Source organism: Pogoniulus pusillus, chromosome 9 (assembly GCF_015220805.1).
Source record: "Pogoniulus pusillus isolate bPogPus1 chromosome 9, bPogPus1.pri, whole genome shotgun sequence".
Taxonomy (NCBI): domain Eukaryota; kingdom Metazoa; phylum Chordata; class Aves; order Piciformes; family Lybiidae; genus Pogoniulus; species Pogoniulus pusillus.
In genome coordinates this window covers 20,216,937-20,242,596 of record NC_087272.1, presented here as the reverse complement: position 1 = coordinate 20,242,596, position 25,660 = coordinate 20,216,937, and the positions used below count along the sequence as shown (strand labels likewise).

Below are 25,660 nucleotides of genomic sequence, written 5' to 3'. Positions count from 1 at the left end.
AAACCTTGCCCTCAGTTGAATCACACTTCCCTTAAGAGTATTTACAGATGCAAATTATCTTTAAATTAAGATTTTTATTCAGTGCTACTGGATGTTAAATACTTCCTGCTTCTGCTGCCTAAGACTTATTAGCATTTAGTATGCTAAAGAAACAAGTTTAAAACAAAGTTTGATGTCTGGATATTTGCTGACATCTCAATTAAGGAAGACATTTTGAATTGCAATATCTGTCTTTGTCTTTGATCATATCTAATTGTATCTGAGCAAGTCTGGGACTTGTTTGACTGGATTTGTCTGCCTCAATGAAAACACAGCTGATAATATAATGAGGTAAAAATGTGCCATAAAAAACTGAAGTGTTTCTGCAAGGGTGTAGGTAGAGAAGCGAAATGGCCCTCCACAGTTACCTCACCAACTGAAGGAATTTGAAAATACTGTTTAGATGTCTACAATTTGTCTCATATTAGAGGGAAAGTGTATTCCAAATATGAGCAATCAGAGCGTCATCTGCTTTTGGGACATATAGTTAACAGTGTTGCACAAACAGTTAATATGAATTAAAACACTGCCAAATCTATATTCCAACAAAAGAGATCAAGACTGTTTTTCTGGCAGAACACTGACTCTTAGTAATTTACCTTAATATTCTATTTATATAAGAGCTGTAAGTTTTAGCATATGTGATTAATGAAGGTTGATTTGACTACCCTCTTTATTTCCTGTGCCTTCCACAGCATTATAAAGGTGGCAGATTGCTCATCAAGAATCCTTGACACTTTGTCCAAACTCAGAGGTGAGTTTCTGAGAAATTATAATTACCTGTAATTCCAACAATGATCTTTTTGGCTGTGAGTCACAGTTAGACTGTCCATTGTTTCCAAATATCTTCCTTACAAAATTACACCAAACTAATAAATAGCCTTCCACTACTCAGAAAGATGTTTCCTCTCATAGTTTTAGCTCTGGCACTGCACCAGTCGAATTAATGAAACTACAGATGGCAATAGTTCACAGTGACTCAACTCTATGTATCACGTAGGACCTCAGACCATTTTCTTCATTTTTAAATCACATTTCTATATTCAGTGCTGAAGTACTAGATTGCACTTGCAGCTCGTGCTTACAGATTCAGATCATATCCACTGATCTTATTTTATTCTGAGCTTTTACAAGAGTCTTATACTGTTAAAAGATCATATCTCTTGAACAGATGCTAATTAATCTGAAGCAGTATAATGCTGCTGTTATGTCAACTGTGGTACTTAAGCAATCCACTAACCAGATAAGCAGCTGCTACTTCTGCTATGTCTGAGTCATTGCAAAAGCAAATGCATAAAATACATTTCTGTCATTGACTTTGGTTACTTCATGGAAGATGCTGGTTGGTTGTCATGTACAAGAATATTGGCATCTGGCCTGTAACTCATCTATGAATATGCTGCATCCGGTAGGATAGAATTAGTTTTTCCTTATAGCAGCCTTAATAATGCTGCACTTTGCATTTGCAAGTAAAACACTTGAAAATACATCTGTGTTTTAGCCGTTGTTGAATGGTGTCTTCAGCAGTCCTTTCCAACCCAAGGCATTCTGTGATTCTATGATTTTGGTTTTCAGAATTTGCATTTGGCCCTAGAGATACATTTCTTCTGACTAGATGGATGAACTGAATGGACTTGATGCTCCAGAATGGTATTATCATTTAGTTTCCATCCCTTTCATGTTGTTTGCCTTTATTATAGTTTATTCTTTTTTTTCCATTATTTCCTGCATTTCTCTGGATTGTGAGTCAATTAATGCTTTCTTCCTTCTCACATTACTCCCTGTTGTGATCTAAGCAGTGCGGGTCAAATATTTCTTAAGTGATTCACTTCATTTTGTTCAACTTTATACTAAACAAAAAGCGTTTGTTGATCCGTGCAGAACCCAAGAAGTTGTAAGAGATCTTAATGCCTGAAAATGGTGCATGAAGAATGCTTCTGTCCAGAGCCGAATAACAGGATTACACCTTTGGGCAGTCTCATCTCTTATCTTCTATGGTGAATATAGGATTAAAATTTTACAAACCCTCTTTGGCCTATGTAATCAATGGCCTGTGCTAATACAAGAGTAAGCAAGAAATATCCTAACTCTATTGACTGATTTGTTGATTGATTGAAAGGGGTAGGGATGGCACTCATTAATTTTAGACAGACTAGGAAATCTTTTTCCGATTCTCAGTCAAGCACTGTGAGTTTCTGTGGAAGATGCTCATCTCCACAAAGGTTTGAGTATAATTTGTTCTCCAAGGAGTAACTAACCTTCATATATATTTGCTGAATGTGCACATGCAAAATGTCTGTGAAACAGACAGCAGGATAGTGGCTGTGAACAGTGTGCTTTTCCAACAGAACCTTAAACACACATCTGGCAGTCCATCATGTATTCTGCCAACAGCTGAGCAATACCTGTCCAGACTTCGTACCCTATAATAATGTTATTCTTCTAAGTGCTTGTATAACTGTTTTGGAGTGAGTTCATGGTTACAGCTATTGCTGCCATCCTTGGTGATCCATTTCACATATTAATCACCATCTGTGCAAATACATTGCTACTTAAGTGGGTTTGATGCCTATTCTCTTCTTAGCTTCAGTTCATACCATCCTACTTTAGATGCTGCATCTTCCTCACTGAATAACCCATTGGCACCAACCTTTTTTAGGGTTGCCTTTTCAGTACTTGGCAGAGCCACATGAACTGACACATTTTCTTGTCAATCCCATTTTTTCAAGTGTAAATTAACTTAATTTTCTTAATCTAAGACCTTGTTGCTAGTATCTCAAACATCTCCTACATTGCAAAACATTTAAAGTCTAAGATTATGTGATAGACCTGGTGAAGAAGCTAAGAACAGCTGCTTCAATATATTCTGTTTCCTGTCTGTTATCTATTAGTTGATGTTCTTATCTGAATTTCATGCATCCCTGAGTTGCAACACCTAGGTTCTCAAGTACTGCAAGAGCAGAGGTAACCTTTTTGAACTACCTCAGAGTACCACTTTATGCATATTATTTAACTACCTGAAGGGACATTGTAGCCAGGTGGGGGGTGGCCTCTTCTCCCAGACAACCAGCAACAGAACAAGGGGACACAGTCTCAAGTTGTGCCGGGGGAAGTATAGGCTGGATGTTAGGAGGAAGTTCTTCACAGAGAGTGATTTGCCATTGGAATGGGCTGCCCAGGGAGGTGGTGGAGTCACCATCCCTGGAAGTGTTCAGGAAAAGCCTGGATGAGGCACTTAGTGCCATGGTCTAGTTGACTGGCTAGGGCTAGGTGCTAGGTTGGACTGGATGATCTTGGAGGTCTCTTCCAACCTGGTTGATTCTATGATTCTACGTTGTTTTAGTTTTTATTTTATAGTTTAGAGAGTATTGAATGAAAATGAAGGTTCTGGTATTAAACTGGAACAGAAGATATAGTCAAATCTCTTCTTAATATATGAGGTATGAATTACTATTTTCCTTGTAAGCAAATAACTTCTACAAAATTAAGAAATAACTTTTACAAAATTGAACACTTGGTTGGTTTCCAGTTTATATCTTACTTTTGTTCTCCTTGATTTCTCTGTATAGCATATTTCAATACGTAATCTCCTCCTTTTGATTCTTGTTCTTCACACTGCTCACTCTTTAAGGTTTTATTCTACTTTCCTACATTTTCCCTGCTTGTATATTTTTATTCTCTCTTCCATTCTTCAGTTCCTTTCATATATTTCTGCTTTCTTTTCTATTTTTCACGATATTTAACAACTCTTGTTTTTCTCTCCACTTCTTTTTCCTTGTTGCCATTGTCAATCCGCTTAAAAACATCTTTCATTAGTTCTGTATTGGTTGTGCATTATGTGTCAGGAATACATTTCCACTTTCTACAGATGCCCTGCAAAATTCTCTCACATCTGGGGAAAGGAGGAGACAGTTCTCCAACAAAGACTACTGATATTTCAATGTTAGCTCAACATACTAAGAATCAGTTAATCAATAAATTTTATTCAGCATTTTCTATGTGAGGATTCAGGTGAATTTTATTGCTACCTCTCCATTTTTGGGACACAGTGATAGTGGTCAGGAGATGACCATCTTCCACAATCATAAAGAGTAGGTGTTTGATTAAGAACATTGGTGTCATCACTACATATTTTCATATAATATTCTACAGAAAAGAGCAAAAGCTAAGGGGAGAAACAATGAAAGGTAGTTCTTTTTTTTTTTTTTCAGAAACCCTTCAAAAGTAAGTACTACATAAGCGTCACAGGGGATATTATGGGTACTGGACCAGGCATCAACTACAAAAGGGAAACAAAACACCAGACATGTCCCCCACTCAAAATTCCACAAAAAAGCAGTGCTCCATTTCTGTCTGAGCTGAGAAAAAGTTCTTTCTTGACTGCAAATGTTAAAATATTTTTATCATCAAACGATTGCAGAGCTCTTGTGCAATAACTCACCATTCGAAATTCATGTAGGTAGAGTTCAGAGCAAATAAGAATAAAGCCAGTTTCTCAGTTCTTCACTTAGATGAACATGCTCTCTGAAAATTTGACAGTATAATATTCCCCCTTGTTTTTTGTTAGTCAGTTGCTTCTCATCCATTACTGGAAACCACTACCATTTGAATTTTATATAGCAGAACCTGGTCTTAATTTTGCAAGAAGCCAAAGGCAGTTTTTTAACTGGTTTTTGGATTGTGAATGTCATCTGTATTCACCTGTGGCTAGGCAACTTGGGTTTTCACTTGCACTGTAAATTTGTTGTTTGTTGGTTTTTTGTTAAAGAAAGGAATAATGTGTTCAAGACTTTAGAAATGTAAGATGCCTACAAATATGTGGCAAGTGGCACCAAAAGTCCTTGAGGAACACATATTGAATTGGATTTATTGTACTAAACTAGCTTTACACTTGTTTAATTTTGCAGAATTTGAAGCTGCTGAGTGCTTGTTGGCAATGAACTTCAAGTGTTTCCAAAGGTCAAGAACAATCTTACTTCTAAATGGAAGGTAAGAGAATGACATTTCATTGGTTGCAACTGCAATTTTTATTTAATTTTACTTCTTACAAAATGTACTGACATACTTTTTGTGTGCTGAGCAATTGTAGTTTGAAATCACCACTAAGATTTCCTGCCCTTGACTTGATTTTAGCTGTGGTGTGTGGTGTTCCTTATAATTTCTTTTTTTCCCACATAAAATGACAGCTGTGCTATGCTAGATCAGGATGAAGGTACAGAAGTGGGAAAGCTGTGGAGTTTTTTTTCTAGCTGCTTTTCATGCAGTGGCGAGCATAGTTTCTGATGAATAGGGGAAAGAGGGAAACACACTTGGAGATTGGCTTTAGCTTAATGGTTAGACTGATTATGAAGATGAGTAGATAAGGTTCATGCTTGCCTAAAGAGAAAGGATGTTTTTTTAACACGCCCTGGAGGTAAAAATGAAAGAGTAAGATGTAATATTTGCAGATTTTTGCATATTTTGGTAAAGGAAATTGAGTTTAGACATAAGAAAAAATACTTTACAATGGCAGGGATTAAGTACTGGGACAGCATCCCCAGAGAGGATGCAAAATTTCCATTGTTAGAGATTTTCAGAATGACTATCTGAAGTCCTGAACAGTCTTTGAAGTTAGTCTTGCTAAGCAGAAGCTTGGACTACATGACTTTAAAGGGTCCCTACCAGCCTAATCTATTCTACAACCGTCACTGTAACATTCAGAGCCTTTAAAGACCATGAGAAACACAAATTGCCATGTTGTGTTCAAGTGCCAATTGATGCCAATTTCTTTGTCTCTTGACACCTGCATTGCCCAATAGGAATGTTGTTGGACACATTAATTAGCCTCTTTCTGCATTTAATTCCTAATTAATCTAATGAATCTACTTTTCAGCCAGTTGTTTTCTGCAGGTTCCTTCTTGAAATACACAGTTTTCTTAGACTATCAATCGAGTTAAGGCATCTAACATGTTGCAAAGAAATGCCACACTGGGTCCAACACCAGCTGACACCCATGAACTTTCTTGAGAATATATAGTGGTTGATTTTGAGTATGCCAGGTTCTTGTTTCTCAAAGTGCATTTATGTTGATTACAATTCATCACACACACATTTTATCTATTTGCTTTAATTTGCAGCTTTCTCACAGGGAATCTAAAAAAGTAATTAAGACACTTCCCCCCCCCCATTTCTGCTCCTGGTGACTTCATTCTACTATTACTTGGATAAGATGAGAACTGATGCCCATTTGCATAATCGGAAGCAATTATTTCATCCTGGGTCTTGTGCCTGAGTGTGATATTGAGGGCAAGACCATGCTTTTTATTTTCTAGCATTGAGGTTGCTTGAAGAATCAGAGGCAGAATTCTGTCTTGGATTTTGTTAACACACAGGACTACTGCAGTGACTTTCACTCTGAAAGTAATTTGGTGCAAAGTAGATAGGGGTAAATGTGTTTTTCCACTAGTTGTAAACTGACAGGATAAACTGTGTTTTCCTGCACTCCTGGTTATCTGGACCCGGGCCTGCTCTAGTCTGAAATTAAGTGCCCCATTTCTTATACTGCACAATTCATCAGGGCTCATTAAGGGCACAGGTAGCTCAAATGCTTTCTCACAGCTTCAGAGCTGGACCTGACTTGAAGCTAATCAGATCCACTGGTAAATAGCATGTCTGCACATCTGTCTGTAAGCAGCCATGTCACCACATTCCCTCAGTGTGCAGGTACAGGCAATGCTAAATAAAGCACTGGATAAAAGCTACTGTCCCAAAAGAGGTAAGGATGTCTTTCTTCCCAGAGGAAAGAATGATTAAGACCTCAGTAACCAACTCTTGGTCTTTTCTCTAGAGAGAGTAATTTATTACTTATAGATTATGCCAGATACAGTCTAGATGATCAAAGTGGTCAAGCACAGGTATCCATATCAGTGCCACTCTGATTAATATGGGTACTAGTATTGTTTGGAGAACTACAGGGACCTTTGAGACAATATGAATCTAGTCCAAAGGTACAGAAATAGGAAGTCAAATCATTTATCTGCCTTATTGGACTACCCTTTTCTCATGCTGTAGGCTGAAGAGTCAGCAGGTGGGGAGAGGAACTAAACTGTGTACTTTATGCTGATTTTTGGCTGTTCACTGCAAACAAGACAATATATATAATGGATGTTCTTTTTATTTGGACTAGTATAAAATATGCAGCTACTAAAACCACTTTTATGTTTGAATACATATTTTATTTCAGAATCATCAGTGAAACTTCATAAAGGGGTAAGCTGGTTGCCAAAATCTACATTTCCATATTTGTTTTTGTCATAAACAAGAATGCCTTCCACAATATGTACTTCATATAAATTTTATTTAGTACAACGGGCTGGACAATACAAGTAACAAACTTGTATGGGCTGATGATGCTCCTTTCCTTTTAGTGTTAGAAATCTTTGATGCTTAAAATTCTGGGGAACTTCTCCAGTTCGATAAGAACTGAGTTGGCTTCTGTCCTTTATGTACAGCTGTTCTGGACTAAGACCACAGTGAAATACATTGTAGAAGCATCTGAGTCAGGACTCAGATCCAACAGAACCCAAGCTAACTGCATTCACCACTTGGCTCTGCATTAGGCTTTTTGATGCTTTAATTCCGTGGTGCTCAAGATAACAAATTTTCAGTGAATATAACTAATTTTGGGTTTGATTTGCCATGGTTCTACACAATTCAGAAGTGGTTAACTTTCGTGTGCATATGAGGTAGCCTGGAAGCAACAGAGTACATTCTTTTTTGCACCACACCTTCCCTGAGAAGCCCAGCTGATATGAACCAGCTTTGCATTGAGACAGCTCTGAGTCTTCCTATCCAGGGCATGATTAATCCACCTGGATTTGATTATAAATGGTTAATCTCTTTGGATAAACTGCGGATGATGGGAATTTACTAAGCCTCTGCCACATAAGAAATATCATTACTGAGTGACTCTAATAGCAGTTCATATGATCTAAAATAGACTAGCCCGTTTTACCAGGAAAACAAACAACTAAAAAAATTAAATGGAATTGGGATTTCATCTCAACCCAGGATTACATTTGGAAGGATTTTAAAAAGTGGATTTTAAAAGATTAATTCAAAATAATCTCTATGGTTCAATGGGATTCCAAATGGTATTAATTTATTTTAAAATGTATTTAAAGTCCTTTTAAAAAGCAGTTTTCTTCCCTTGTTGTAAAAACTCTGACCTTCCAGTTTGTATCATACCGTGGGCCTGATGTTACTTGGTAGATCGTGAATTTTTATTTTAATTAGTACTGATTCCTAATTCTGTAAGGGCCATTAACTTCAATTCTGTACCTAAATATACAAAAATTGCAAGTAAGCTCCCCAAATACTACTTTCTGACCTAACCCTGCATCTTGGTGTTTTCTATCTGATGAAATTAGAAATCCATTCTGAAAATACTGGGTTTATATCAGGAAGGAAGGAAGGAAGGAAGGAAGGAAGGAACAGTGTTTGTGTCTTGGGGTTTGTTTCAAATGTCGTTGTGCAGGTACAGGAAGAGTAATGTAAGGTCGTCCTGGTGAGGCTTCTAGCCTCCCTTCCTCATGACTGCTGTGCTCTTTGGAAATGTAGCCCCTGCATTGGTAATGTAAGACCAGGAGCAGCTCCTAGGCCTGGCAGATGGTAGCAGTTGCTGTTACAGGTTCTGCTGTGTGAGAAGTGGATATGCTTCCAAAGCAGAAGGTGTCAGTTGTGTGAGTGCCATCCTTCAGGGTAAGCAGAGGGTGTTGACTGCAGAGGGGGAAGGAAACAGTAAGTGCTGTGCTTTTAGGTGGTGCCTGATATCTGAATGTGCCCGTGTGTGGTTAGGGTTTTTTGCGGAGGTGGTGCAGGAACAGGGAGCTGTGTGGTCATAGCAAGAGCAGTTGGGGATGGGGAAGGATGCGGCAGCAGATCGTTCCTGGATTGCAGTTGTGTTTGAGGTTCGGGGAGTTGGGCATCCTGAGTTGACAAGAGCAGTGCTGTGGAATATGAGTTTCCTAAGTAGGAGCATCATTTTGTCTTTGTTGTCTCCATGTAGCAGGTGTGATACTTGTAAACAGTGGCGGTTTGATAAGTGGGCATTTATGCTATAGTGCAGGGGTTTGACTTGAAAGGGTAGCAGCTGAGACATCTGACTTAGAGGAGCAGCACTGAGTACTGTTATGTTCCACTAATTTGTCAAGGAGTTTTGCAAGAATGCATACAGAGAAAAGCATGACATGGAGGATGAAAGCAGTAATGTGTGGACTGTATGTGGTCCTTCAACATGCAAGGCAGCTTTTGTTGAGTGAAATGCTTTCCAGGGAGGAGGTGGAATCCCCTTATGCAGAGATGTGGTGCTGAGGGTAGTGTTGTAGAAGCAGATATGGGAGAGATTGAGAATGCTTGGATTGGATGAAGGGAAAGAGCGAAATGTTTGTATGAAATGAAATGATTGTATGCAAGTGAGAACAGAGGCCATCAGGGGATGGCAGGGCTGCACTTACCCCCTATGTGGTGTGTGTAGCGTTGAAGAAAACGCAGCAGCAGAGTGTTGGCTTAGATGTGCAGTGGCTGATGCGATCATCAAAGGAACAGGGAAGTAATAATGTGCTCTGTGCTGTGGATTATGAAATTTCCACAGACAGTGTTGTCTTAGTTAGTGTGAGGAAGAGATGGAGAAGTCCCTGTGCAAGAATTGGTGTGTACACAACAGGCAGCGAGGAATGTGCATAGAAGGTGCAGTTGTGGTTTAATCCCTAGCAGTAGGTGATGGAAAGAGAAGACATGGGCAGAGGTTGCAGCAGGGAAAGATAGGGGCTATAGAATGCATACAGAAGTTAAGTTGTGTTTGTCTTTGTGTGGGCACATGTGAGCAGGTAGAGAAGTGAGTGTTGCAAGTGTTCTGAGTTGTTGCCTGTTATATGTATTGCGCAGACATAATGTTTGTTTTGTTGATGTATTAGCAGATCGGGTGTGAGGAAGTGCAGCATTGGAAAGCCAGATCAGAGTGAGCTGTGTGAAAACCAGGCAGCAGCAGACGGCTTGGCACACATGATAATGGAGTGCAACAGACTGTTTCAGGTATGTAACATAGTGGATGAAAAAAGGCAAGGTATAAGTAGTTAGAATAGGGCATGTGAGAAGTGTCTTTGTAAGTGAAGATAGAAATGTACAATAAGTAATGGTAAGGAATGTAAGTGAAGTGATTGATGAGAGGTGTGTTTCTAATAAAAGAAGTAAAGGTAAGAGGAATAAATATAAGGGAAGCGAATAAAGGTAATGTTTTCTATATGCAGTGAAGAAGAAAGTCAGCAGAAGTGAAATGGATTGAAGCAGTCTGCAAGAACCGACGCCATCTATGGATGGAATGAGGTATTGCATGCAGGTAAATAGCATACTGTTACAGAGATGTAGAAAATAGTGACAAACAGTGGTCTGGACGGACCTTCCTTCCTTCCTTCCTTCCTTCCTTCCTTCCTTCCTTCCTTCCTTCCTTCCTTCCTTCCTTCCTTCCTTCCTTCCTTCCTTCCTTCCTTCCTTCCTTCCTTCCTTCCTTCCTTCCTTCCTTCCTTCCTTCCTTCCTTCCTTCCTTCCTTCCTTCCTTCCTTCCTTCCTTCCTTCCTTCCTTCCTTCCTTCCTTCCTTCCTTCCTTCCTTCCTTCCTTCCTTCCTTCCTTCCTTCCTTCCTTCCTTCCTTCCTTCCTTCCTTCCTTCCTTCCTTCCTTCCTTCCTTCCTTCCTTCCTTCCTTCCTTCCTTCCTTCCTTCCTTCCTTCCTTCCTTCCTTCCTTCCTTCCTTCCTTCCTTCCTTCCTTCCTTCCTTCCTTCCTTCCTTCCTTCCTTCCTTCCTTCCTTCCTTCCTTCCTTCCTTCCTTCCTTCCTTCCTTCCTTCCTTCCTTCCTTCCTTCCTTCCTTCCTTCCTTCCTTCCTTCCTTCCTTCCTTCCTTCCTTCCTTCCTTCCTTCCTTCCTTCCTTCCTTCCTTCCTTCCTTCCTTCCTTCCTTCCTTCCTTCCTTCCTTCCTTCCTTCCTTCCTTCCTTCCTTCCTTCCTTCCTTCCTTCCTTCCTTCCTTCCTTCCTTCCTTCCTTCCTTCCTTCCTTCCTTCCTTCCTTCCTTCCTTCCTTCCTTCCTTCCTTCCTTCCTTCCTTCCTTCCTTCCTTCCTTCCTTCCTTCCTTCCTTCCTTCCTTCCTTCCTTCCTTCCTTCCTTCCTTCCTTCCTTCCTTCCTTCCTTCCTTCCTTCCTTCCTTCCTTCCTTCCTTCCTTCCTTCCTTCCTTCCTTCCTTCCTTCCTTCCTTCCTTCCTTCCTTCCTTCCTTCCTTCCTTCCTTCCTTCCTTCCTTCCTTCCTTCCTTCCTTCCTTCCTTCCTTCCTTCCTTCCTTCCTTCCTTCCTTCCTTCCTTCCTTCCTTCCTTCCTTCCTTCCTTCCTTCCTTCCTTCCTTCCTTCCTTCCTTCCTTCCTTCCTCCCTTCCTTCCTTCCTTCCTTCCTTCCTTCCTTCCTTCCTTCCTTCCTTCCTTCCTTCCTTCCTTCCTTCCTTCCTTCCTTCCTTCCTTCCTTCTTTCCTTCCTTCCCCCCCCAATGCAACATCGGTCTCTCTGGTAAGAACATCCTTCATTTTATATGTAACTGCTTTGCCTTAAGAGAACACATATTCTTCTCAGTCTAACAAAACGCACTGTGATTCCATTTAATACAGGTATAAGGAGATCAATCATTTGGTTTTCCTTCGTGTAGTGATAATGTTAGCATAATGTATGTTAAATATGAGTCTTTTACAATGATTAACAAATGGCAACTCCATTTGTCTCTGTTAAGATGCTAAGTGAATACAAATATGCAAAAATTCTACAGTTTGCAAGACACCAACCAGAAAAAAAACAAACCAATTGTTACTGATATTCTCTGCTGACTCCAGAGTGAGGGGAAAAAAACAGCAGTTTTTGAGATACTGCAGTGGAAACATGCAGATTCTACAAATGCAATAACGTAGAATAATGATGGGAAAATATGACTTATTGGGTTTTAAGAGCTCTTAGGAGGGAAAGCTGACAAGGACCATATAAAATGTCTTCTTGTCTAAAGAAGATGAAAGATATGTTTACAATTAACCCACTTTTTACATTATTAATCTTGTGCTGTATTTGCATTTTAGAAACACTTATAAAAACTAAGCAAAAGACAAATGGTAATTTTTAAAAGGAGTGGATGAAGCACCAAATTTTCAAGACATACGTTCTGTTTTCATTAAAGGGAATACACCTGATGGAATTTGTGACTCCTGCAGAGCTGAGTATCTTTGAAAAATTCAGGCTAACTTGAAGGTAGGTTTGGTTAAATGGTTGCTGCGAAAATTAGAAGTCTTCAATTCTGTTTTTATTTTGTGCTCTAAGCATTTGCATCTAATGAAGTGCTTTTCTTGATAAGTCCAAATCTATCAATTACATAGTTTTGAAATTCATACAGATTTTGCCTGTGTTAGACTATGAATTTACAAGATCTGTCCCCTACCACCTGTGGCCTTGCATAAAGACAAATGCTGTGTAGTTGTCCTGGAAGAAGAGGCGTTCATTTTCATCGTTGATTAAGAAATTTCATTCTTTAGTAGGTGCAGAGATCTATAAGGAAAAAGTAATGAAGTGATACGAATCCCACCAAAGAGCAATTCTTTCCTAAGACCAAACATTGTAGACCCATAGCCTTTTATACACTTTTCTTTTTTAATAACATCCTGATTTGCAGATAATTGAAGTTACTTTCTTATTAAACTTAGTTTGATCGTTTCAGATGGCAGAAAATCATAAACCACTATTTTTTTTAATATATATATTCAAAAGGAAATGAGAGAGTGCTCCTGTCTTCTGAATCTGGCATAAAGTCAAGGAAAAAAACCCCACTGTTTAGTTCCAGATGGTATTGAAACTGATTTACACTACCAAATAAAGTGTGCTTCTCATTTGTGGTTGCTTAGATACTAACATATATCATGAACACAGCTCGGTTTATATCTGCATGGATACACTTCAACAAAGCAGGCATTTCTGTAAAGCTGTCAGGAAAACAAACCTGTTACCATATAAGAAGACATGCAATACCCTGAATGCTTTGTTTTAATGAATTTATTGTGCTGTGCTTATCCCAGGCTGTGAGGCAGATGACAGTGATTTATGACTCGCAGAGCAGCAGCCCTGATAGGATGATGAAGTGCCATTTCTCCTTATTATGCCAGCAGAGCTTCTTTGCATCACTTCTCTGTTCATTGTTTTCCCTTGGCATCATCAGTCACTATGCAGTAATGCTGTTTTGGCTGGTGGAAAACAAATTGCTCACCCAATGACTTGAAATCTATCAAATTCCTACTAAACTGCAGCTTGAAACCTCTATTCAAGCTCTTGTCTGAGGCTGATCCATAGTTTAGATCACATTCTATTTCTAAGAGATAGATTCCTTCCCTTCTGCCTTGTTACTCAGAGCAAGATGCATGGCCCTTAATCTTCTGCAGGCAAAGGCTGACCAAGATTCAAAAGCTGTAGAGACTAAATCGTTTTTCTCTGGACCTTCTTTGATTTTGTTACAAAACCCACACAGACAGCTTTATGGAGAGATAGGGAAGCAGTATTTGTCATTCTGGATAACCAAAGATGAATAACATCCAATACACTAAAAAAGTAGCATTACTTCATTGTTTAAAAGAAAATATATAAACCAGAAAGGTGACAGGGACAGGTCTAAAACCAGAAACAATCTGTTGTGTTTATCTGCTTGGCAGTCCCCACCTAAAGTCATTTAAACCATAAAGCCATATTTGTTCGAATGGCTTGATACAATCCACAGGCATGCCAGTTGGCTGCAAAAGACTGAAGGTGCTGAATGACAAATTACATACTTGTCTATTTAATCTGAAAAAAAAAGAGGGGGAAAAAAGGAAAAAAACCCAGAACCTGGATTACAAATCTGAGTAAAAGAAAAAGTACACACTCTGCAACAGCTTTCCTTAACCCAGCTATCTGACAGAACTGATGTGACAATAATGTGACTGCAGACAGACAAGAAAGGAAGAATAAAGAAGAAAATTTTCAGAGTATGAAGCTTGAAAGTGGAAGGGGAGACTTTCAGAGCCACACATACACATTTTAAACTGCTGGGACAAAGTCTTGAAGAATGGCCGGTAATCATCATTAGAATGGCCAGTAATCATCATTATTAAAGCTCTGGAATTGCAGGCTGAGAAGAATGAAAAAATAACTTACTCTGTCAGGTACAGTTCACTATGTCCATACCCTCATGGGAGTTTGAGTAATTTGTGGTATGAAGAATATGCTATGGTACTTGTCATAAGATGATGAAACCAAAGTTACTGCAAAGTCTGAGTTTAGAGGTTAAGTATGAAAAACAAATAATCAATTTAAGTGTTCTAACCTATCCTATGCTCCCATTAACTGGATTTTACTGTTTGCAGCCCACATGGTGGTTACAGAAGTAATTAACATCTTTTCCACAACGAAGGTAAGGAATGGAATGAATATTGTCTGCACAAATTTCTCATAGGTGTGAATAATTATTTGTCATTAATAGCTGGAAATTAAAATAAGAATGAGTATCTAAGAGTCATAGTTTCAACCCTCTGAGTAGTACATCTTAAGTTTGTAGTAGATTTTAAGTGTGTGTTCCAGTCTTTGCTTTTCTAGTCTACACTAGTAATGTTAAGATTGCACTATATCCTGAAGGGTAGGGTGACAGGCACCACAGACTATTTTTGTATGTATCACAGGGTTCAGTCTCAACCTAGGTGACATACGGTGTGTCACTGCTGTACAGAACTGAATATATTGAGTTGATCTAAACCATTTTAGTCTGCAGAAGATTAATCTGTGGGGTGCTGCAGGCTCAGCACAGAAGACTGCGTTCTTGTCAATGCCAGAGCCCTGGTAAGACAGGTCGGGGGAAGATTTGCCCCATTCTGCTCCCACGGTCTCTACCTGTCTGAAGTGGGGTAAAAGCAAAATGAACTCCTTCATCTTGAGTATAATTTTTGTGACCAAATCACAACAGCCAAGCGTGTAAGAACATACCAGTTCCAGTGAAGAGTTCAGCTGTCTCACCAGTCAGGGCAGCCTAGGCATTTCAGACCTGCTGTTGAGTTGGGAGAGACAGGTTATAGCCATCTCTAGCTCAGCTACTTCATCTGGTTAGCTTTTTGGAAATGAATCAACAACCAACTATTTTAGGTCTGATCTTTCATTCTGGTACAACTACCATTTACAGAAAGTCTGTCTCTCAGAATGGCAGAGTTCAGGATGAGAAACACATTTGCTGAAAACATTTGGGGAGATTGTGCAGTGTCCTAAAAGTAACGAAGTGTGGTTTACACTTGGTAAGGTTAAGTGCCATATAATGTTACTCTCATTCTCTTCATTTTAATTATTGGTTTGTCACAGTGATCACAGATCTAGCTATCTAAAGTATTTGTTTAAAGAAATTAATTTGGGCTTTGGCAGCCTCCTCAGGAAGTGAAGTTGGTAAATTTTCTAATTACTGCTTGTGTACTTCTGGTCGTGTTCTGCTGTCCATTCGATTTGCTTTTTATCTTTTTCTTAAGCACAGAAAATTTTATGGGAGTATTTTGCTCATTTCTGAGAAAATTATGCAACTGCTTTTTGGTTTTCTGTATACTTCCAACCTTTGTAAGATTAGCAACTCTGCTAACTCTTTCCTCTCTGGAAATATTTGCAATTTATCCTATGAGTGCAGTGCTGGAAGAAAACACCTCTAACACCTCATCCAGCATTAAGCCAGAACATTGTGGACACTGAGTTCAGCACGTTCATTATATTACAGATCAGAAAAAGCTCCTAAAACAAATGCTACGCTGCAACTACTAAACCCAGACATTGTAACTCTGCAGGTTTGCATAAACTGTTGTTAGAGTGTGTAAAAATAAGTGACCAAAGACTACAAAGAATTGCTGATAATTTTATCAGAAAAAAAAATCCGCTGGGTGGATATCATTTTAGATTTGCTATAAGTGAATCCTTAATATGCAGTTTGCAAAATGATCAAAATAATTTTAGGACAGTTACATTTGTATAAATCCTTCTTAATTTTACTATGTGTGTTCTTTTTAAAACAACATTTTAAAAGCAGGAGCTTTTTTCCCTGAGAATATGCCCCTCAACTTCTGATTACATTTGCAAAGAATACAGGTATTTATCTCTACATCTCTTACGCTTTCTAATAGGCACAGGATACACAGTTCTGTATCATGTTTCTGTTGAAATGTTAGAGAATTGACTTCATTTGGTTTAGATCTTCAAACAACACTTTTTTTCACAAACAGATCTGACTGATTGTTAGAAGGCTTTACTTGGTTCCTTTCTGGCAGTAAGCAGAAGTGGCAGGTCTAAGCCTCACTTCTTCTAATTTACTTATATATTTGTTTTGTTTTACTGTGCTGTTTTATTAATGCTGCATTTTCTGTGTTCAGAAATACGTATTTCCATATAAAAATACCAATTAAGTCCTCCTTGGATATACTTTAATCTCTTCCATTGAGGTTTTGAACATTTAGCAAGGATTTTTCTTAGACCTTGTTTCCAAATCGATTAGAAGCATTTCCTAAAAAGGTGGTTTATGTTGCAAATTTCATGCAAAATTTTATGTTGGGCATGGATTATGTTGGGCAAAAGGTGTCTTCAATTAACAGGAATAATAGTTTGTATCATCAATCTTATCCTCAAATAAAAAAAAGTACACGGGCAGCTTCAAATGCAGTGCCCCAAAGTGTACCATTAAATTATCTTTTCTAAGTAAGGAAATTAGCATGGTAATGTCATCATTCTAGTAATGTTTGCCTGTCTCTCTCCTGAGTGCTTGATCTCTTTCTTGCTAAGTCTTCTGTCATTCCTGTGGCAACTGGGGGTCACACAGATAAGGAACACTCCTAGCACACCTGTCCAGACTGTTAAAGTAGACTTTTTCTGTGGAAAAACTGCCACTTGCTCTGGGGGTGAGTTTTCTATACCCTTCACTTCTAAACTAAGTTGTCAGCAGACACTATACTTAACAAGTCTACTTTATATGCTATTCATTAGATATCCCCTAATAAATGACAAGTCAAATCTGAAAGGTTTCATCAGTGATATGTCAAAACACAGCATGATTAACTCTGAAAACATAGAAGTTACTGCCATAAAGGTTGTCAGCCTCAGTTCATTTGTTTGCTTTTACTTGGTTTGCCTGGCAAAGCCTATCTTTGTTTAAAAGCATGCTCCTGGGACTAACCACCTCATTCATTTCAGTTTCAGAATGACTTTCTACTCAATGCTGGAATCAAATACTTCACATTGCATTGGTAGAGGAGCAGGTAAGTCTTCTGAGAAAGTCACCATTTTCCCATTTGGTTCTAGTAGCCTTTCCTAGTCTGTGCAAGTGTATGATTAATGCTTCATACCATTCACACAGATTCATTTCAGAAGCTAGAGAAGGCTTAGACTTGTCACGAGTTTGGCTTCCTGTTTCAAAGCTTATTGGTAGCTAAGGTTTGAGTAACTTTCCATCAAGCTTTTGTCCATGATGATTTCTCAGTGTGATGTTAGGAGAGTTTAAGATGTTCTGCTGTATGGGGTAGAAATAGTGATAACTGCTGTGAGCTAGGGAGGGATCCAAAAGTCATACTGTGGCATTTCCTACATCTCTAAGTGAAGTACCCTGGAAAGAGCCACATGCAAAAGCCAGAAAGCAAATAGCTGGGTAGCAGAGATTGTTCCCTTATATTCCTTTATTAGAGGTATATCTCTTATAGACACATAATCATATTTACTATAGCGTCAGCCTATCAATGTGCTGTGCTGCCAAGGTATGGATATAGCTTGTAGAAGCAATGCTTTACTTATGCTGCCCTGAGATGGAACAAGGAAGCCAAAACAGGATTAAACACTGATGCATTTCCTTATCCTACCCTTGGCTGACAAAAAATACATCGTTGGGAAACTAAGTCTAAGGTATTAAGGGCTCAGCTGAAGGAGTTCTTAACACCTTGGTTAAGGCACAGTAATCTTGTTTCCTTGTTAGGTTTATTAGATTCTCTTCCACGGTGTACCAGTTCTTCTACATGTGGGGTTAAGAAAAGGCTGCAGACATGTTTCAGGAGCTGAGTACAGTATGCTAGTTCACTTCAGCACATAGAATCATAGAATCAAGCAAGTTGGAAGAGACCTCCAAGATCATCCAGTCCAACCTAGCACCCAGCCCTAGCCAGTCAACTAGACCATGGCACTAAGTGCCTCATCCAGGCTTTGCTTCAACACCCCCAGGGATGGTGCCTCCACCACCTCCCTGGGCAGCCCATTCCAATGGGAAATCACTCTCTCTGTGACGAACTTCCTCCTAACATCCAGCCTATACTTCCCCCGGCACAACTTGAGACTGTGTCCCCTTGTTCTATTGCTGGTTACCTGGGAGAAGAGGCCACCGCCCACCTGGCTACAATGTCCCGTGTTTTCAACACATGCATTTCCTCCACTGTTTAGATCTTCACTGCAGCTAGTCCACCAATAACGACTTGCTGTGGCAGAGAAAAGTGCAGATTTCTGTTACATGCTTTTCTCTCACTTTAAATAGTTGCTGCTACATAGTAATAAGTATTGAAGCTCTTAAACAGTTTTGTTTCTGAAAGATTTTACATTAATTTTTGGTGGTGGGGGGTGGCCTCTTCTCCCAGGCAACCAGCAATAGAACAAGGGGACACAGTCTCAAGTTGTGTCAGGGTAGGTATAGGCTGGATGTTAGGAAGAAGTTCTTCCCAGAGAGAGTGATTTCCCATTGGAATGGGCTGCCCAGGGAGGTGGTGGAGGCACCATCCCTGGGGGTCTTCAAGAAAAGCCTGGCTGAGGCACTTAGTGCCATGGTCTAGTTGACTGGCTAGGGCTGGGTGCTAGGTTGGACTGGATGATCTTGGAGGTTTCTTCCAACCTGCTTGATTCTATGATTCTATGATTTTATAGATATGTTCTAGCATAATTATTTATTAATAGACCCTCTTGTTAGATGTATAGCTTGGATTAATCTTAACCTGGCTGCAGGTACCCACATTGAAAACTTTGTTGTTTTGTATTCCTTTAGTAATCACTTAATAAGTGGATTACCTTGTCGAATTGCTCATCTTTGTCCAGTGACTTAGAGGGAATTTAGGATGACAAGTCTCAACCTTTGAAATAGGAGACTGAAAAGCTCCTTTTAGAGAAGGCTTAGCTTGAAACAAAGGCAAGAAGATAGTTCTTTAATTGTAGAATGGATCTCTTTCACACTCATTCTGTTTCCTTAAACTTTGATTATCTTGCTTGAGTCTTGGCCTTAATTTATGTTTGTCTTCTTAGTGATGGTGCCTGGTAAATCCTTCTAAACATAGTTAACAAGCTAAATCGTCATTGCCATCAATGAGCAGAGAAACATAAAATCATCTTTCTCTAAGCAAATCTGGCCATCAAATCATCTAGACCCCCAACTGCTTTACATTTATATGTTAAGAAACAGAAATGTGATACATGCTGAGAAAATCTGAGAAGCTCTGGCTGCAGGAAGCTGTGAAAATAATGATCAATTTGTTTTGAGAGATGATAAGGGTTTAGGTCTGAGTGTCTACAATGAACTAAAACAGAAGTTACACAATTAAAGCATATGAAATTACACTGGTGTGAAATCAGCGTGAATGAGGTCAGGAAAAATGATTCTAAATTTGTTTTTTGGTTCAGTTGTACTAATAAACAAAGCTGAATTTTCCTGATAATATAAAAGGGGTTGATAGCTGTGTATATTAGGGAGACAAAATTAATTTATGGCTTTACTGCTGTGTGCCTCCACTTTATTGCATCTATCTGAGCCCTGGTCCTTTAAGCACCACTCACCTTCAAATGGTCACCTATTTAAATGACACCATTGAAGCCTATAGGCTCACTGAGGTGGATAATGTTTGAAGGGCTCAGTTCTCAAGTGCTATGACTTGATTTTAAAAAAGGTCCACATTAGATTAAAGTGCATGGTTTTAGCTTTATGGTTTTAAATTTAGTCACCTCTTTTCCTAAAGAAAATCAATCTAGACCAAAATTAAAGTATAAGTACTACTTACAGTGCATGTAAATCCTGTTATAGACATCTCGTGCATCAAAATACCCAGAAAGCATGTTTCTGTGTCTTTGGCTATTGCAGTTATGGAGAGTACTATGTCATCCTATTATTCCCTGGACAGCCACAGATGAAAATGATGGATCAAAGTATTCTACTTATACTGAAAAGACTAGAAGTTAAAAAAAATTCTAATATAAAAGCACAAAGAGTCTTTTTAGGTTTCATCAGGTCACAACGGTGGTAACTTCTACTTCACTGTGTAATGTACTGTCATGTCACCTCAGATACAGTGGGAAAGGATTTGGCACTGTGTCACCTGAGATCATTATGGTCAGAACAGACTCTCACTACCTTAGGAAAAGATAAGAGAGTTGTAGGAAGAAGTTAGGGAAAATTAGCTCCTCAGTTTGTAATATTTCTCACTTGGAAATATTTAGGAGAGCTTTTAAAAATAATCTCTGGTCAAATTAAGCCAATATGTTCCACAAGGTAGTAGGTTCAACCTCTCATTAGAAACAGGTACTCTTTTTATAGGAATTAAAAGTTGGTTAAAACAGCAAAGGCTGCGCTCTAATTGTTAGAATATGTTGTCCAGAAGCAAGTCAGCGTGTGGCTCTTTCTCAATATTCTGTGAAGTTAGAATTTGAATTTTATTGTTTCCCAAGATTTTGAGATATTATTTGCTCATTTAGAGAGTTCTAAACTGAGTATTCCTGTATAAGACTGCTCCTTACAAGAAACATTTAGTTTGTATAATCATTATCAGGACATCAGGTCCTGCTCCTCAGCCCTTTGCATTGTGTTTACGGTGTAAGTAAACCTAAAGTTCAGATAGGACACAGACATTCCCAAAGCTGTCATGTTACATATACATTTCAGTTAAAAATATATATCTGTTTAAAAGTTTTATCACTGCTTTGTCAGGATCTGTACATTTTCCATTCTGCTTGGTACTCTATATAAAATTCATATAGTCCTATATGTAAGTCCTACATGACATGTAATATAAATACAGAAGTAGATCTTGGGGGGTTTAAGCAGCTGTGTTTGAGCTGAACATAAATGGAAGAACTTGGAATGACCAACCCCATGTGCTGTGAGGTGGTTTGGGTGTTACCCGCCCCCCACACTTCAGAAGTACCCAACTAGACCATTCTTACCCAGTCGAACAAAACGTGACCATATGTTCTCAGGATGAGAAAGAACTGGAAGTTTTTCAGGTTAACTTGACATTGTTCTGATTTCCATTGAGCATTCTGGCTTCTGGTGGAGAAAAGATAAGAGCCCAGTGAGAGAGGGAAGAGGAGGAGGAGGGAGGCATGTTTTCTTTCCTATTTGTACCAATACCAAATAACTAACTTTTTGAATGTCAGATAATTCTGAAGTCTTGAGAGAAAGTGACAAAAATTGATTCTTTGCTGTACCAATGGTTTGTAATAACCACAGCAGAAGCAACAGGAAAACATTCATTTGTTTGGTTCAAGAGATCCACTAATCTGCTGATAGGGCCATCAAAAATATTTACAGCTGAACTGGTAGAAGCAGAGATCTTCACTTCCAACTGGTTTGGGTTTGGGTCTGTTTATTTTTTTTTCTCTTTAAAAAAAAACCCACACAACTTTTCTCAGAGTTTTGTATCATCACAGCCCTAATTCATAAATACGTTTAAATTTTAAATATGTTTCTAAATTAATTTTTAATAAGATTATACTCTCTCATGAATGAGAAATGTTCTGTGCTGTGAAACCAGAGGCACTATGAGTGCCACACAGTAATGTGGAGAGGCCAGTAGATAAATACAAGATGACTACTGGTCATGGATTTGATCCTACTAACGTGACATAATTATCAATGGAGTTTAGATTCTATAGGTTCTATGTTTGCATTATATCATCTAATACTTTGTATTCATTATGCACATCTGCAATGCCTTGTAGCACAACTACCACCAAACCATCAGCTTTTAAAAAATTAATGAAAAGTGCATTTGTGCTCTTTAGATTTCAAGAACTACTCCTAATCATCACTTAGATGTGAAACGTGGTCCTTGGTGTGGCAGGTGTGTGTGTGTGGACAAATTAACCCACAAGGAGCCAACCTACGGTCCACAAAGGGACAAGTGACATTTTTGACAAGAAAGAAGGGCACTGTTAGTAGGCTGATTTTTCAAGCTTACACTGTAGAAAATAGTTTAAAACAAATGAATCCAGTGCATAATCTGAAAAAAGTTATGGTTGGAACCAAAGAATTCCTCAGGTCAGAGTCAGTCCCTCCAGGCTAGGGCTACAGATGACATATGCTGACTGGGCAGAAATAAGGTCTGCAGTTTTATTGCTATTGATAGCAGTTTGATTCAAACACATCAAATTGGCTTGCTGTAGTTCGGGACCATGGACATTTCTTTATATATAGCTTTTCTCTGTTTCATGAACTTACAATCAGAGGGGGAGGATTAAAACAACTCAGTTTAACTAGGTGCTTGTGTTTATACCCCTTTGGTAAAAAAGGGGTATAAAAAAAAAGGGGGTTAAAAATAAGGGGTGAAAAAAAGTGTTTTAATAGAAAGAGTTCTAAGCAAGAGAGTCAAGAGAGTAGCTCAGTTCACACTGAAGTAAATGCTGGGGGTTTTTCACTGCTGAGTAGGTCTTCATCACAACCAGAGTTTAAACATTGCACATATTGCCATCTATGCTTACATGTCATCCTCTGTGACCTGACTCCCAGCCTCTTTTGCTTAGATTCTGTTGTGAAACAATATTTTTTTCAAAAGTGCTTGGTAGAAATATTTCAGTCTGACAAATGTGCACTATTCCTAAATTTGGGCTTGGCTGTACCTTCCTGGAGAACAGCCTGAAGAACCAGATTCACATCCTATGTAATTAACATGCTGGCCTCAACTGATAGCCTTACAGACAACACTTCAGAGTTTTAACTCCCTGCTCTGAAGCTGAGAGCCTCTCATCTGTATCCTTAGTTTGTCTGTTCTAGATGCTGAGTTTCCACATACCCAAATGCATCACTGAAACGCTTGAATTGGAAAGAACCACAGAGTTATCTGTAGTCATTATCACTAATGGCCACAGACTTCCTACTCCCAGAACTAAGGCCAAACATAGACTAGGATTTGGAGAAGAATTGCAAGTTCTGACATATGGACAGAATAATCCCACAGCTACAAATGATTAAGTTTTTTCTTCTCTTTGCAAGCAAGGAGGACAAAAATCACATTCAGTAGTGCTCTTTTGCATAAATAACACTAATCAGCCACCAAAAATAAACACGAATTGATCACAAGTATAAGTGAACCAGGTGCAAAACAAAAACCTATTTGTCTCTTCTCCAATTTACTCCAAGATTAGAACGCTTGAAAAATATTTGTCAAAATGTTTGAAACAAATTCCATGTTCTTTCTGGCAATAAATTCCAGACTCTGTCATTTCAAAGTAGAAGAAAGCTGATTAGAATGTAGAATGAATCCTAAAAAGAGTAATACAAGCTGGCAAAAGCCCCTAGTCCCATCTCAAATTTCCAGTTTCCCACTAGTAAGTAGTAAGCATCAAGTCTGAAAAAGACATTAAATCAAAAATCAGAGTCCAGCCTCAGGCACAGAACAGGGATTATGTTAGTGGTGGTAAACTGTGACCTATTTGCAAGATCCTGGTCAAGGTAAGAACTTGCTAAACGTATTGGTGTGTGTGCTGCTTTTCACACAGAGAATTACTGGGTTTTGTTGCCTTTGCAACACAGGGGAAACACATAGATTTATTCTCCCCTGCTGAACACAAATGTTGCTAGTGGTTACCTGCTGTTCTCATGCCAAGGTATTCTGGATGACACCTGTAAAGGGGATTGTGTTATTCCAACAACAGCAGTTCCAAGGACAACCATTTTATCTTTTCTACAATCCCTTTCATGGTTACAATCATGCTACAGCACCGTACTACCTCATGGCCATTAGGCATTTGTGTACTAATCTTATTTCTCTGCTTTTGAAGGAAGAATAGGAGTGCTGCAAGAGACAGTCTAAGGTATCTGGTCCAGTTATGTTACCCATACAGATCATTCTCACGTGGTTAAATTACAAGTATGCTGAAAGAGTTGTAAATTAACTCTCAGTCTGTGATTTTCTGAAACAGGATGAAGAAGTTCAATAACTTTGTACTGTTTTTCACAGTATGCGAGACACACACTGAGCTTTCATAATGCAGTAGCTACAAGACTCCCATTCCTTGATGGGGTGGCAGATCTGAGCCCACTGTATGTCTGAAAATCTCTTGAGCTGAAGTCACATCACACTCTTCACACAAAGAAAATGGAAAAGGTCCTGATCTCTTTGCCCATACACCTTCTCTACTCCTGGGTGTGTGATCTCACAGTTTATTTTATGCCAGCTCTAACAACCTACTGAATTTCGATGTCCATATAATTAATTAAACCAGAAGACATACTACCACAACATGAAGAATGCTGGTATTTTTTGGCCAAGTTAATGAAGTAAATTGAGATAGTGAAGGGTTTCAGAATGCTCTAGAGGAAGGACAAGGGAGTGGGTAGGTCATTCTGGCTTTCAGCAGTAGAGTGATGAGGAGGGAGAAGGCAGGGAAGGGTGAAGGAGAGAAAAGTAGAAATAGGGAGGAGGGACAGAGTGAAACCTTTTTCTTTTGGCAGCAGCCAGCTGCTGCATTTGCCCCATTTATGGAAGTGCAGTTGTACAAAGCAAAGAGCTCAAAACACTAAGTGGATTCTGCTCAGACAGGAAAGCACTAAAAATTTAAATAGCCCTTTACAAACCCCCCACTACTTGCTGCAAACTTCTGCTGCCTCTGGTATCTGTTTCTATCACAATACCTTGATAAAGAGTCCTTCCCCATCTTCTCTGCAGAGTCCTTTTAAGTACAAGAGGGCTGCTATAAGGTCTTCCCAAAACCTTCTGTTTCTCCAGGCTGAACAATCCCAACTATCTCATCTTGTCCTCCTAGGGGTCTTGATTCATCCCCCCCAATCATCTCTGTGGCCCTCCTCTGGACCCACTCGAGCAAGTTGAGGTTTTTCTCAGACTGAGGTCCCAAGAGCTGTACGCAGTACTCCAGATAGAGTTTCATGACAATGGAGTACAGTAGGAAAACCAACTCTTGACCTGAAGGCCACAATTCTCTTGAGGCAGTGCAGGATTCAATTTGCTTTCTGAGTTGCATGCACACATTGCTCTCTTGTATTCAATTTTTCATCCATCAACACCCTCAAGTTCTACTCTTAGGACTGTTCTCAATCCACTTACGCTTACACTGCAGTGAGTATGCCTGGGACTGTCCCAACCCAATACTTCAAAATAAATCATAGAAAGATATTTTTGGTATGGAAAGCTATGATATTAGGCCAGCAGCATCACTGTTAATGGCTACTTGCAAGTTATACACAATTTTGTGTCTGATTTCTTCATCTTGGTTTGTTGTTGTTGTTGTTGTTTTTTTTTTAATAATTTGTCTTCCCTTCCTGCCTTAATTTCTGCAGTTAAAA

The 25,660-nt window shown here is 39.0% G+C and overlaps 2 long non-coding RNA genes across 7 annotated transcripts in view; one reads left to right on the top strand and one right to left on the bottom strand.

Moving 5' to 3' along the window:
• The first annotated feature begins 733 nt into the window (after positions 1-733).
• On the top strand, positions 734-10,157 carry LOC135178176 (uncharacterized). 2 transcript variants are annotated; one of them, XR_010303404.1, is made up of 5 exons: positions 734-793; positions 1,615-1,689; positions 4,947-5,028; positions 7,262-7,287; positions 9,996-10,157. It is a non-coding gene; the product is annotated as an uncharacterized LOC135178176 (long non-coding RNA). The 2 variants fall into 2 exon arrangements; XR_010303405.1 differs by lacking the exon at positions 7,262-7,287.
• Positions 10,158-13,125: 2,968 nt separating this feature from the next.
• LOC135178173 (uncharacterized) overlaps positions 13,126-25,660 on the bottom strand; it is a 29,160-nt gene continuing 16,625 nt past the window's right edge. For 4 of the 5 annotated variants that reach the window (XR_010303398.1, XR_010303401.1, XR_010303400.1 and 1 more), the window contains 3 exons: positions 19,165-21,406; positions 15,094-15,154; positions 13,126-13,920 (listed from right to left, as the gene is read on the bottom strand). This is a non-coding gene — a long non-coding RNA (uncharacterized LOC135178173). The remainder of the gene's footprint in view (positions 13,921-15,093; positions 15,155-19,164; positions 21,407-25,660) is intronic. The other variant, XR_010303399.1, reaches the window with a different exon arrangement.